Source organism: Heterodontus francisci, unplaced genomic scaffold (assembly GCF_036365525.1).
Source record: "Heterodontus francisci isolate sHetFra1 unplaced genomic scaffold, sHetFra1.hap1 HAP1_SCAFFOLD_726, whole genome shotgun sequence".
NCBI classification, from domain to species: domain Eukaryota; kingdom Metazoa; phylum Chordata; class Chondrichthyes; order Heterodontiformes; family Heterodontidae; genus Heterodontus; species Heterodontus francisci.
The window spans coordinates 150693-165982 of NW_027140691.1; positions in this window are offsets into that span (position 1 = coordinate 150693).

Sequence of the window (15290 nt, forward strand, 5' to 3'; positions counted from 1 at the left end):
AATTCAGCTCTTTAGATCCAATCTGTAATGGGAGCTGGAGTCACGTGGTCCTGGTAGAACCTAAATTAAGTATTGTTGGCCATGTTATTGGGTGATAAGCACCTCCTGATAGTACTGCGAAAAGTTTTCCTTCATTTTGTTGGTGATTGAAAGTAGGCTGATGGGTGTTAATTGGCTGCATTGGATTTGACCTTTTTATGAATGCACTGCAGCTCCCAATCCTCCATCTTATCGTAGGGCGAATGTGTGTTAGCAAATCAGACACTGAGGGGTCCGAGTCTCTGTCATAACGTAGGGCAAATACCCAACAGATCAATGTCTTGGTACATGTCATTACTCAATGTTAAGATGTTAAATGAAACTGTCCACATTGTGAAATAAAAATTGGGAACTGTATCTATATTGAACTCATTAGAAATGAGAATAAAAACAGTTTTGTATTTTGTTATGTCTGAGGTAGGAGGAGTGCACTGATTTGTTCTAGTTCCACTACTCCACGGCTCTCAACATATTAACATTTTTTCCCACTTGCTCAGTCCCTGCCACCCGGCTCCTTCCGGTCAACCTTGTAATTTTATTCCCTTCCAAGTATTTATCCAGTTCCCTTTTGAAAGTTACTATTGAATCTGCTTCCACTGCCCTTTCAGGCAGCGCGTTCCACATCACAACTCACTGCGTAAAAAAAGTTGCATCATGTTGCCTCTGGTTGCTTTGCCTGTTGTACAGCTGATCAATGTTCAGTTCTATGCAATGTAGTAGAACTGTGTGGATTGGTGGTATAACTGGTGGGGGGGGGGGGGATACAAGGCAGGTTAGAAGGGGGGGGGGAGGTATAGCATCTGATGCTGTATTGGGAAGTGGGTTCAATAGGTGGGTTATAACGGGTGGGGTGTATAGTGGGCATTCGGTTTAATGGCTGGGGTCTAACAGCTGGGGCTCTTGCATGTAACAGGAACGGGGTATGGTGCAGGGGGCCAAATCTGTACGCAGGCAGAGGGCAGGCACGGACTAACACACGTCTGTAGATACAGGCAGAGCATAGGACTGGACTAACGCATGCCTATACACAGGCAGAGCGTAGAATTAGACTGGCACATGTCTGTACACACGGGCGGTGCATACGATCGAACTAACATGTCTGCACAGAGAGTAGGATCAGACTAATGCATGTTTGTACACAGTGTATGATCAGATTAACACGTGAGCACAGGCCCAGACTGATGCGCATCTGACATGGGAGACCATGTCTGGGACCAGCTAGTTTGTGCAGAAGCCTCGAAGTCAGCACAATTAATGCAGCACCGAGCACAGCATTTCCTGTAGACTTCTGAAACTTGAAAGCACTAAAATGTGCAGAATTGTAGCAACTGCCTGAAGAAATCAACCAGTAAGTGTCCTTTTAAATAGCGCTGATTGGAGAGGTGGGTGTTGGGGTCCATCATTCTGTTTGCATGTTCAGCTGTGGAAGGTTAAGAGGATATCAGCTGGAGTGGGGAACTCTAAAATGGCAGTGCTGGCATCAAATCAGCGATGCCACGCACCACCTACTCCGAATACTTCTGTGGACGTTAACTGTGTGCCCAAAACTACAGGTGCTGTGAAGGCCAATTTCTCACCGTTATGCCTCAGTACCAAGCTGTCTGTAAAGAGCAGTCAGCTCGCAATTGCTGAGTACTATTGTGAGCATTAGCCTGTGCTCTGGATTACTTGTCCAGTGACATTTACCACTATTCCACTGCCTCCCTGCTATTCTTTGTGTGAAAAATGTACCCCTTTGATCCCCTTTAAATCTCCTCCCTCTCACCTTAAATCTATGCCCTCTAGTTTTAGTCACCCCTACCATGGGAAACAGACTCTGGCTATCTACCCTATCTATGCCTCTCATAATTTTATATACCTCTATCATGTCCCCTCTCAGCCTCCTTCGCTCTAGGGAAAACAGACCCAGCCTATCCAATCTCTTTATAACTCAAGCCCTCCAAACCAGGCAATATCCTTGTGAATCTTTTCTGGACCCTCTCTAGCTTAATAACATCTTTCCTGTAGTGCGGCGACCAGAACTGCACACAGTACTCCAAATACGGCCTAACCAATGTCATGTACAACTGTAATATGACGTCCCAACTCTTGTACTCAATGCCTCGGCCGATGAAGGCAAGCATGCCAGATGCCTTCACCACCGTGTCTACCTGTGTTGCCACTTTCAGGGAACTATGTACTTGCACTCCAAGGTCTCTGCTCAACAACACTTCCCAGGGCCCTGCCATTCACTGTGTATGTCCTGCCCTGGTTTAACTTCCCAAAATGCATCACTTCATACTTGTCTGCGTTAAATTCCATTTGCCACTCCCTTGCCCACTTTCCCAGTTGATCTATATCCTGTTGTAACCTTAGACAACCTTCTTCACTGTCCACTATACCACCAATTTTGGTGTCATCTGCAAACTTACTAATCATGCCCCTTACATTCACATCCAAGTCATTAATATATATGACAAACAACAGAGGGCCCAGCACTGATCCCTGCGGCACACCACTGGTCACCGGCCTCCAATCTGAAAAACAACCCTCCACTACCACCCTCTGCCTCCTATCAACAAGCCAATTTTGTATCCAATTTACTAGCTCACCCTGGATCCCATCTGTTCGACCCTTCTGGACCAGTCTACCATGCGGGAGCTTGTCAAAGGCCTTGCTAAAGTCCATGTAGACAACGTCCATCGCCCTACCCTCGTCAATCCTCTTGGTCACCTCCTCGAAAAACTCAATCAAATTGAGATAGGAAGAAACTTTTTCCCTTAGCGAGATGTCAATAACCAGGGGGCATAGATTTAAGGTAAGGGGCAGGAGGTTTAGAGGGGATTTCAGGAAAACCTTTTTTACCCAGAGGGTGGTTGGAATCTGGAACACACTGCCTGAAGAGGTGGTAAAGGCAGGAACCCTCAACATTTAGGAAGTATTTAGATGAGCACTCAAATCTCTTCATCTCTTCTCTCAGGAGAACAGCCCAGCTTCGCCAATCTATCCACGTAACTGAAGTCCCTAATCCCTGGAACCATTCTCGTAAATCTTTTTTCTGCCCTCTCAAAAGTCTTCGCATCCTTCCTATTGACAGATCATAGGGTCATAGGAAATAGGAACAGGAGTAGGCCATTCGGCCCCTTGCGCCTGCTCCGCCATTCAACAAGATCATGGCTGATCTGATTATGGCCTTAACTCCACTTTTGTGTCGGCCCTCCCATAACCCTTGACTCCCTTGTAGATCAAAAATCTGTCTCTTACTCTGTTTCACACGTTTGTTCGACTCCCCGTCTTTAATTCTCCTTCTTTTGTTGTCGACAATGGTGCATAATCTACATATTTGCTGCATATATAAACTGTGAAAATGGAGGAACGCTCCAACTGGAAGTAAGAGAGTTGTTGATCTCACCTGTGCTGTTAAAGAGATAGAGGCCGAGGAAAGGTCTGTTGGTATCGCCCTAGGTCAGTCTTGTGCACTTCTAACAGGTCAGTCAATGTGCTGTGGTGAGTCTGGGAGCAGCTTGGTGAGATATGCTGACTGCCTTGGGAGACAGAGTGGAAAGGGGATGTAAAGACTCAATATTAAATGGAGCAGGCATGGGGAGAAGAGAGAAATAACGGGCAAAAGCAAGCTGACATTTTGAAGGGAGTGCCTCACCTGTGCCCACCTGGTTCAGCTACTCTTACAATTGTGATATGCAGAACTGACTCAGGCAGTTCTTGCTGAAGAGGACATTGTATCTTCAGACAAAGTCTTTCATTGCTCAATCTATCAATAGGTGACTTTAAGTGATGCTGGAAGGGCTTTCCCTCCCTGGGGAATACCATTTGTCTATCTAGCCTGTGCTTCTAACTAGTTGTTCTTGCCCTCTGAGGATAGGAGGCTGATGTGCCAAGGACAGTCCAGATGATGATTCAGGCTGCTTTGCTGAGAGTCCTAACATCACGATATCCTGAACAATGGCTCAGCTGAAGTTATGATCACACAATGCAGTCTGTATGTTTATTTTCACAAACATACAAAATCAAAAGCTCCCCGAGGACTATGGCAGAATATTTTCACCAAAATTAAGCACACTGGGAGTTCATTGATAAGAGTGAGTGGGAACTGGGGAAATTGTGTGTCTGACACACTTGCAAGCTCCATATGTACAATCAGCATAGGCAGAGAATAAAACCCCAGGAATCTCTCAAGATATTTATTCAGGGGATATTTATGTTTTCCTTCATTTTGTAACATAAAGCATGCAGTGTTTCCATGAGAGTAAATTCAACACCCAGCAGTGGTGAGGAGGTGCCAGATACGGATTGGAAATCAGGCCAGAACACTTGCACTAATTCTCCAGCCCGCACTCAAAATAGAGGGAGCCTTTGCACTAGGAATATGATGTTACTGCATTTGCCCTACGTTGTCAAGCCAGTTAAAACTCAACACAGTTGTCAACGACACTGTAAACTGCTGATCCTGGCCATGTGGGGTCAGGGGGAGACCAACCACTCCTGGACTCCTGGCAGCAGCTTACACTGTGTCTTGGACTGAACCTAGGAAACAGTCTTTGTACCAGGGAACATTACAAGGCACTAAGAGAACTGAGAGACCTTTATAAAGCTCTGGTTAGGCCACACCTAGAGTACTGTGTCCAGATCTACAAGGGAGTCAAGGGATATGGGGGACAGGCAGGAAAGTGGAGTTAAGGCCACAATCAGATCAGCCATGATCTTATTAAATGGCAGAGCAGACTTGAGGGGCCGAATGGCCTCCTTCTGCTGCTATTTCTTATGATCTTATGACCAGTTCTGATCACCACACTTTAGAAAGGATGAGAGGGTGCAGAGGAGATTTACCAGAATGGTTCCAGGGATGAGGGAATTTTAGCTACAAGGTTAGGCTGGAGAAGCTGGGGTTGTTCTCCTGGGAGTAAAGGAGATTGAGGGGATATTTGATCGAGGTGTACAAGATTATGACAGGTTAAGATAAAGCAGTCAAAGAAAAGCTGTTCCCAATAGCTGATGGTACAAGGACTAGGGGAAACGGATTGAAGGTTTTGAAAAAGAGATGCAGGGGGAACGTGAGGAAGAACTTTTTTTACACAGCGAGTGGTAATGATCTGGAACTCACTGCCTACGAAAGTGGTGAAAGCAGAGACAATTAATGATTTAAAAGGAAATTGGATGGGCACTTGAGGGAAATAAACTTGCAGAACTAGTGGGATGGAGCGGACGAATGGAACTGACAGGACTGCCCTACAGAGAGTTGACATGGACGCAATAGGCCAAACGGCCTCCTTCTGTGCTCTAATGACTATAACAATGATAGGGCCTCACCCCCTCCCTATCAAAGAAGTATATTTTACATGTTGACAGGTGGCTGTTCTCCCCCTTACCCCTCTATGTTATTAACAATCTCACAGTTGTCCCTCACACTTTGTGACGTAACAGAATGTTTTACATTACAAAACGTAACACTAAGGGACCTGACTCCTTTTAACAGAATCTAGGGCAGTAGTTCTCAAACTGGGGTCTGTGGATCCCTGGGGATCTGTACAGACTTACCAAGGGGTCCACCAAATAATGTAAAATGTGAGCAGAGTGTGCCCGCAACATGTACAGTGCAGAGTGGGCTGGCTGTCTCACCTAGGAGGGGAGCGCACAAGGATAGAGAGACTCTGCAGTGAGAAGCATTGATAACTGCAGGTGAAAACAAGTTTTCTTAAAAACATTAGTAATACATTCTTTATGTGCAGCACTTTCATATGAAGAGTATTAAATAGTATTATAATTTAGATGGGGGGGGGGAGGGGGAACCGTCTTTACTAAATCCACTTGAAAAGGGGTCCTTCAACCTTAAAAGTTTGAGAAACGCTGATGTAGGGAAAGCCTATTGGCCCCATGTTCACAGCCACTGTTGTCACATATAGTGAGCTCTCCACCGCAGGACAAAAGCCAGTGGGGTTAGGAGCTTGATTCACAGAGCAAATCGTTGGGAATTTCTTTTATGTAGTTAAAAATAGAAAGGACAGGTCAACCCAGATTACTGTCTCTTACTGGCCAATCACAGAAAAGCACCGTGCAGAGGCCATTCACCAAGTCTCTCAGCCGTGAAGGTTATGCATCATGGGAGGGGTAAGCGTAGCGGAGGTTAAAAAAGTAACCTTTCATTTTTCATACACAGGATTCTATTACAGCACAACAAATCTCATATCAAAGAAGTATATTTTCCATGTTGACAGGTGTAATATGCTGAAAATATGTACATAATAAATAAATAAATAAATATAGAATAGGGTAGGGGAATGGATAGTGTCATTCAGTCCAGTTCAAAGCCAGCACAGACTGATGAGACAAAAACTTGTACTCTCCTTGCTGGAATGAACTGCAGCAAACTCAAACCAGCTCCGAGTGGGCTTGGGACTGTAACATTCACCTATGGGCACTCAAAATGCTCACTCTTTTCCACCTAACAAGGCCACATGGCTGGCTGGTGTACATATTGATAACGTTCATATTACTATATTAAAGAATGTTCTTGTGAGGTTGGTATTAAGGTCTGGAACAATTTGGATTTATAATTATGCCTTTAATGTAGTAAAAACGTTCCAAGGAATTCACTGGAATGTAAATCCAGCAAAATTTGACACAGTCACATTAAGGGATATTGGAACAAGTGACCAAAAGCTTAGTCAAAGAGGTAGGTTTTAAGGGGCAACGTAAAGGAGAAGGTCGAGAGGCAGAGAGGTTTAGGGAGGGAATTCCAGAGCTTAGGATCCAGGCAGCTGAAGGCATGGCCACCAATGGTGGAGCGATGGAAACCAAGGAGGGACAAGAGGCCAGAGTTGCCTCAGCTCATCTGCTGCTGAAACCCTCATCCATGCCTTTGTTCAATTTAGACTCAACTACTCCTATGCTCTCCTGGCCAACCCCACATCTTCCACCCTACATGGTCTTAAACTCATTCAAAGCTCTGCTGCTTGCATCCTAACTCATACCAAGTCCCACTCACCTATCACTCCCATGCTCGCTTGCCTACACTGGCTTCCAGTCTAGCATTGCCTCAATTTAAAATTCTCATCCTTTTCAAATCCCTCCCCATCCTCACGCCCCTTCCTATCTCTGTAACCTTCTCCAGCCCCACAACCCTCCGAGATCTCTGTGCTCCTCTAATTCCAGCCTCTTGAACATCCCTGATCTTAATCACTCCACCATTGGTGGCCGTGCCTTCAGCTGCCTGGGCCCCAAGCTCTGGAAATCCTTCCCTTCTCCTCTTTCTCTTAAAACCTACCTCTTTGACCAAGCTTTTGGTCACCTATCCTAATATCTCCTTATGTGTCTTGGTGCCTATTTTAGTTGCTAACACTCCTGTGAAACACCTCGGGATGTTTTACTAAGTTAAAGGCACTATATAAGTGCAAGTAGTTGTTGTTGAATAGTACACAAAGAGGATAATTTTAAAATCACGGCAATGATTCTTCATGCCATACCTGACCTGCGAGTGCTACCCGAAATACAAAAAAGGTTCCATTCCCCCACATTAACATCCTTCATCTTTTACAAAGGAGAGAAAATGGAACAAACATATAACACATTACAGACATTTTTTCTGAACTCAGATTAGATTGGTACATTCTTGTTATGAGGCTGTGCATGAGCTAACACTGCCACAACAGTCACAAATTTAAGTGGAGCAAGAAAGTCAACCTGTTAATTACCCGAGCAGTACTGAAGATATTGACCTTTGCACAGCATGGGGCCATTTTCAGGAGCAGAGAGCTGAGCTAAAACCTCTGTCCTCCACACCCTTTGTCATGTGTTCTGCCTTTGCGACTGACAACAGCCAGGAAAGAAAAGGACAGAAACCAGGAACACAAGTGATGTACCTTCAACCTCCAAGGCAAAAAACCTTCAATATCTTTCTAACAGGACGAAGCAGGAAGGCATTTTTTAAGATTAATCCTACGCCTGGGGTTTTAAGCTGTTCCAGTTAGTTTAAATCAGATGGTCCAGGAGCTTCTTTCTCATGATCTGTTTCACTCTCTTCATCCTCCTCCTGGTAGTTTGTCTGTGTAGGTGGTTACATAAAACAATTACAAAATGGGATAAAAAAGTTAAGGCAGGGTCACCATTCTTTCAGCTGAACACATAATACAGTCAGATTGATTTTTATACTTCCTGGACTGTAACCTATACTGGATTTGGGCTCCCCATTCCTTTACAGCTGGACATAGTGACTTTACTGGCAATAAACCCATTCACTACCACCCACTTCTGCCCTTTTACAGTCAGCAACATAACTGAACATAGGAGATTAGAATGCAGAACTTCTGACCACAAACAGTTGATAAAGCAAGGTCTATAAATTCATTTTTTAAAAATTCGTTTCATGGGATGTGGGCGTCACTGGCCAGGCCAGCATTTATTGCCCATCCCTTATTGCCCTTGAGAAGGTGGTGGTGAGCTGCCTTCTTGAACCACTGCAATCAATAGATAATTGTTTGAAAAGGAAGAATGCTAAAAAAGTATTTGTACATCAGGCTGACAATGGGTAATGGTTATCTTGTGAGTAGACCACAAACAAATGAAGGTGGACTTGATCCCCAACTACAGAGCTCATGGAGAATCAGCAAGCAGCTTTACACCCAACTCTTCCATCAAAGTCAATCCAACAGATAATCAAGTGCGGTGTAAAACCAGCTGCCCATTTGTTATTGCTGTTTTGACAAGACCCATATGTGAGAAAGCAAGGATGATTCTGTGAGGTGGTCAAAAGCTCCCACAGAATTAAGTGACTGCTACCTCACCAATGAGGTTAATATTCATGGTGTGTGCAGCTTACATAAAGTTCATTGGCCAGTAGGAATATATCGAGAGTCCTTGGAGATTCCACTGTTCTCCTGGTGTAGCTCCAGTGAGAGACCCCATTACACTGGCTAGCTGTTTCTGGAAGTTTCTTGGTTGTCTTATGAGGGAGAGAGTCCCTATCTGCACCGTAAAATGCCAACAATAGCCAGAGCCGAGCCGGGGCAAGGGTTCCCGACGCCAAAGTTCCCAAACCTTAGAATGAGCTTACTTGGACCTAGTATATCAGTGAAGGACAGTATGCCAGTGAGGTGAAATGTGCCAAACTCCACAGAGACAGAGAGCAGTCTTGATGTCAGGTGTGGCTCAGTTAATAGCACTGTGACCTCAAAGTTAGGATTCAAGTCCCACTCCAGAGACTCGTCCACAAAAAGTCAAGGCTGATACTCGAGTACCGAGGGAGTGCTGCACTGTCAGAGGTGTCATCTTTTAGATGAGACAGTAAACTGAGGTTCTGGAGTAATGGTAACCTTTAAGGAGGAGATATTTCACATATAGGTTAAGTACATTCCAACAAGGGTGAAAGGTAGAGGAACCAAAGCCAAGGCTTCTTGGATGACAAGAGAGATAGAGAATATGATGAAACAAAAAAAGAGGGTGTATGAGCTATGTTAAGTGAATTCTTCAAGTGTGGACCAGGCCAAATACAATAAGTTGAAAGGGGAAGTGAAGAGGAAAAATAAAGCTGACAAAGGGAGAAAGAGAATAGAATGGCAGTGAAGAAAAAGAGAACCCAAACATTACTTTTTATTAATTCATGGGATGTGGGTGTCACTGGCCAGGCCAGCATTTATTACCCATCCCTAATTGGCCTTGAGAAAGTGGTGGTGAGCTGCCTTCTTGAACCGCTGCAGTCCATGTGGTGTACGTATACCTACAGTGACTGGAAAAATGCAGCTATGAGGAAAGATTGGATGGGCTGGGGTTGTTCTCCTTGAAACAGAGGAGGCTGAGGGGAGATTTGATTGAAATGTACAAAATTGTGAGGGTCCTGGATAGAATGGATGATAATTAGGGGGCATAGATTTAAAGTGATTGGTAGAAAGATTAGAGGGGAGATGTGGAAAGAATTTTTCACCCAGAGGATGTTGGGGTCTGGAACTCACTGCCTGAAAGAGCAGTAGAAGCAGAAACCCTAAACTCATTTAAAAGGTGTCTGGATATGCACCTCAAGTGCTGTAACCTGCAGGGCTACGGCCCAAATGCTGGAAGGTGGGATTAGGCTGGGTGCTTGTTTTTCAGCCAGCGCAGACACGATGGGCCAAGTGGCCTCTTTCTGTGCCGTAAACTTCCTATGATTCTATGACGATATAGCAGAAGGTTGGGAAAAACCCACAGAAATCCAACCCCATACTGCCCTCCTGGATCAATATACAGTATGATCAGCAAAAGGTCATTGTCAGCCGCTGTCCTTGTTGGCTCCAGTCGCACTGCGATTTCAACCCACCTGGCATGTTAATTATGGGTCTGGCCTAGATGGAGCTGTTATCCCGCACCCTCTCCCACTCTCCCTCAGCTACTGATTCTCGTTCTGATTCTCTCCCCCTCCTCCCCTCACCATGCTGTGTGACAGGCACCTTTGCCTGGTTACGTGGTCCAGCGTGTCAATGGATGGGCAATTATGCTATGGTGTTGGGAGGAGTAGAGAGCAGAGAGAATTTCAATGTTTCAGTCTGTCTGCCAGGGAATGTGCGAGGGTGAAACCAGGAGCCGAGGCCTATAGGTTTCTTTATCACAGAATTGTTACAGCACAGAAGGAGGCCATTCGGCCCATCATGTCTGCACCGGCTCTCTGAATGAGCAATTCATCTTGTGCCATCCTCCCACCTTCTCCCCGTAACCCTGCACTTTCTTCCTTTTCAGATAACTATCTAATTCTCTTTTGAAACCCTCGATTGAATCTGCCTCCACCGCACCCTCAGGCAGCGCATTCCAGATCCAAACCACTCACCGTGTGGAAAAATTTTCCTCGTGTTGCTTTTGCTTCTCTTACCAATCACTTTAAATCTGTGCCCTCTCGTTCTTGATCCTTTCATGACTGGGAACAGTTTTTCCCGATCCACTCTGTCCCAACCCCTTATGATTTTGAATACCTCCATGAAATCTCCTCTCAGCCTTCTCTTCTCCAAGGAAAACAGTCCTAACTTCTCCAATCTATCTTCATGACTGAAATTCCTCATCCCTGGAACCATTCTTGTGAATCTTTTCTGTACTCTCTCCAATGCCCTCACGTCTTTCCTAAAGTATGGTGCCCAGAATTGGACGCAATACTCCAGCTGAGGCCGAACTAGTGTCTTATACAAGCTCAATATAATCTCCTTCCTCTTCTACTCTATGCCCCTATTAATAAAGCCCAGGAAACTATGCTTTATTACCCACTCTCTCAACCTGTCCCAAGAACCCGGTCCAGCAGTTCTTCCCCTCTCATACTGCTATCGAAAATTTTCCTGAACACACTCTGGAAAATCATGCCCCTCTCTTGCCTTTACACTACTACTATCCCAGTCTATATGTGGATAATTAACGTCCACCATGACAACTACTCTATAATTCTTTCATCTCTTTGTAATTTCCTTGCAAATTTGTTCCTTTTCCTCCTTTACACTAGTTGGTGGCCTATAGACTACAAGCAATGTAATTGCACCTTTTTTGTTCCTTAGCTGTAGCCAAATACATTCTGTCCTCGACCCCTCGGGGATATCTTCTCTCCCTAGCACTACAATGCGCTCCTTAATCAATACTGCCACTTGTCCCCCTTTTCTTCCTTTCCTATCTTTCCTGAACACCTTGTATTCAGGAATATTTAACACCCAGTCCTACCCTTCTTTGAGCCAGGTCTCTGTTATAGCCATAACATCATTTTTCCACATAGAATCATAGAAAGAATCATTGAAAGTTTAAGGCACAGAAAGAGGCCACTTGGCCCATCGTGTCTGTGCCGGTCGAAAAACGATCCACCTATTCTAATCCCACCTTCCAGCATTTAGTCCGTAGCCCTGCAAATTACGGCACTTGAGGTGCATATCTAGACTCCTTTTGAATGAGTTCAGGGTTTCTGCCTCAACTACCCTTTCAAGGCAGTGAGTTCCAGACCATCACTACCCTCTGGGTGAAAAATGTTTTTCCTCATCTCCCCTCTAATCCTTCTACCAATCACTTTAAATCTATGCCCCCTTGTCACTGACCTCTCTGCTAAGGTGAATAGACCCTTCACCACCACTCTATCCAGGCCCTTCACGACTTTTGTACATTTCAATCAGATCTCCCCTCAGCCTTCTCTGTTCCAAGGAGAACAACCCCAGCCTATCCAATCTTTCCTTATCGCTGCATTTTTCCAGTCCTGGTAACAGCTTCATAATCTCCTCTGTACTCTCTCTAGTGCAATTACATCTTTTCTGTAATGAGGTGACCAGAATTACACATGTCAATCTGTGCCTGTTATTCACCAATCTTATTAACAACACTCCCCACCTAATAACTTACTATTCCCTACTCTTGTGCTATCTATCTCTTCCAGTATTCTGTGCACCTTGGTACTCCTCTCTGATATTTCCTCCTGGTTCCCACACCCCTGCCAAGTTAGTTTAAACCCTCTCCAATAGCACCAGCAAATCACCCACAAGGAAATTTGTCCCAGCTCTGTTCAGGTCAACCCGTCTGGCCCGTACAGGTCCCATCTTTTCCAGAACTGGTCCCATTATCCTCGGAATCTAAAGCCCTCCATCCTGCACCATCTTTCCAGCCATGCATTCATCTGCACTATCTTCCTATTTCTTGCACGTGGTACTGAGAGTAATCCGGAGATTACTACTTTTGAGGTCCTGCTTGCTAATTTCTTACCTAGCTCACTAAACTCTTTCTGCAGGACCACATCCCTCTTCCTACCTATGTTGTTGGTACCAATGTGGACCATGACTGCTGGGTGTTCACCCACCCCCTCAGGGTGCTCTGCAGCCATTCAGTGACATTCTTGACGCTGGCACCAGGGAGGCAACATACCATCATGGATTCATGTCTGCGGCCACAGAAACACCTGTCTGTTCCCCTGACTATAGAACATCCTGTCACTATCGCTCTTCCAGTCTTCCTTGTACACCCTCCCACCACCACCCCCCCATACAGCTGAGCTACCCGTGGTGCCTTGGCCTTGGTCTTGGCTGCACTCCCCAGATGAACCATCACTCTCATCAGTATTCAGAAATGAATACCGGTTGGAGATTGAGATGCACTCAGGGGTCTCCTGCACTACCTGCCTGTTTCTTCTTGACTGTTTGATGGTCATCCACTCCCTCTCTGCCTGCATACTGTTAAGCTGTGGGGTGACCACATCTATAAACATGCTATCCAAGAAGCTCTCAACTTCACGGATGCACCGCTGTGATGCCAACTGCTGCTCAAGTTCCGAAATCCAGAGCTCAAGCTGCAGCAACTGATGACACTTGCTGCACATATAGTTATCCAGGACATGGGGAGTGTCCTGGAATTCCCATCTAGCACAGGATGTGCACTCCAGAGGTTGAAGCAGCCCTGCCATTCCTCTATCTGTTAGGTAATAAACCTTGTTAGTATTAATAAACCTTGCTACTAATAATAAAGCTTATTACTGCTAATAAACCTTTGCCAATACTAATAAACCTTACTACTATTAATAAACCTTACTAATGCTAATAAATCCTATTGATACTGATAAAACCTACTCATACTTAATATACCTTACGAGTTGTAATAAAACTAACTTTGAGAAAAGAAAGATAAGACACACCAGTTTATTCCCTAGTTTAGATAAGATAAATAGGAAATAGTCACCAGCCAATCACCTACCTGCTTCCCTGTGATGTCACAGCACGAATTTTCTTTCTGAACGTGGGCTCTAAACCTACAAACAGCAGTAGCGGCTGCGGTGGTGGATAGCCTTGCTCAACTTCCGCTGTTACCCACCAAGCTCTCAGTGAACTCTCACTCTCCCCTGGGCTCTCTATGTCCCGCTCTGCTCCCACTGTTTCCTACTGCTCTCTCAGTGAACTCTCACTCTCTCCTGGGCTCTCTATGTCCCGCTCTGCTCCCGCTGTTTCCCACTGCCCTCTCAGTGAACTCTCACTCTCTCCTGGGCTCTCTATGTCCCGCTCTGCTCCCGCTGTTTCCCACTGCTCTCTCAGTGAACTCTCACTCTCTCCTGGGCTCTCTATGTCCCGCTCTGCTTCCACTGTTTCCCACTGCTCTCTCAGTGAACTCTCACTCTCTCCTGGGCTCTCTATGTCCCGCTCTGCCCCCGCTGTTTCCCACTGCTCTCTCAGTGAACTCTCACTCTCTCCTGGGCTCTCTATGTCCCGCTCTGCTCCCGCTGTTTCCTACTGCTCTCTCAGTGAACTCTCACTCTCTCCTGGGCTCTCTATGTCCCGCTCTGCCCCCGCTGTTTCCCACTGCTCTCTCAGTGAACTCTCACTCTCTCCTGGGATCTCTATTTCCCGCTCTGCTCCCGCTGTTTCCCACTGCTCTCTCAGTGAACTCTCACTCTCTCCTGGGCTCTCTATGTCCCGCTCTGCTCCCGCTGTTTCCCACTGCTCTCTCAGTGAACTCTCACTCTCTCCTGGGCTCTCTATGTCCCGCTCTGCTCCCACTGTTTCCCACTGCTCTCTCAGTGAACTCTCACTCTCTCCTGGGCTCTCTATATCCCGCTCTGCTCCCGCTGTTTCCCACTGCTCTCTCAGTGAACTCTCACTCTCTCCTGGGCTCTCTGTGTCCCGCTCTGCTCCCGCTGTTTCCTACTGCTCTCTCAGTGAACTCTCACTCTCTCCTGGGCTCTCTATGTCCCGCTCTGCCCCCGCTGTTTCCCAATGCTCTCTCAGTGAACTCTCACTCTCTCCTGGGCTCTCTATGTCCCGCTCTGCTCCCGCTGTTTCCTACTGCTCTCTCAGTGAACTCTCACTCTCTCCTGGGCTCTCTATGTCCCGCTCTGCTCCCGCTGTTTCCCAATGCTCTCTCAGTGAACTCTCACTCTCTCCTGGGCTCTCTATGTCCCGCTCTGCTCCCGCTGTTTCCTACTGCTCTCTCAGTGAACTCTCACTCTCTCCTGGGCTCTCTATTTCCCACTCTGCTCCCGCTGTTTCCTACTGCTCTCTCAGTGAACTCTCACTCTCTCCTGGGCTCTCTATGTCCCGCTCTGCTCCCGCTGTTTCCCACTGCTCTCTCAGTGAACTCTCACTCTCTCCTGTGCTCTCTTTGTCCCGCTCTGCTCCCACTGTGTCCCGCTGCTCTCTCAGTGAACTCTCACTCACTCCTGGGCTCTCTATGTCCCGCTCTGCTCCCGCTGTTTCCCACTGCTCTCTCAGTGAACTCTCACTCTCTCCTGGGCTCTCTATTTCCCACTCTGCTCCCGCTGTTTCCTACTGCTCTCTCAGTGAACTCTCACTCTCTCC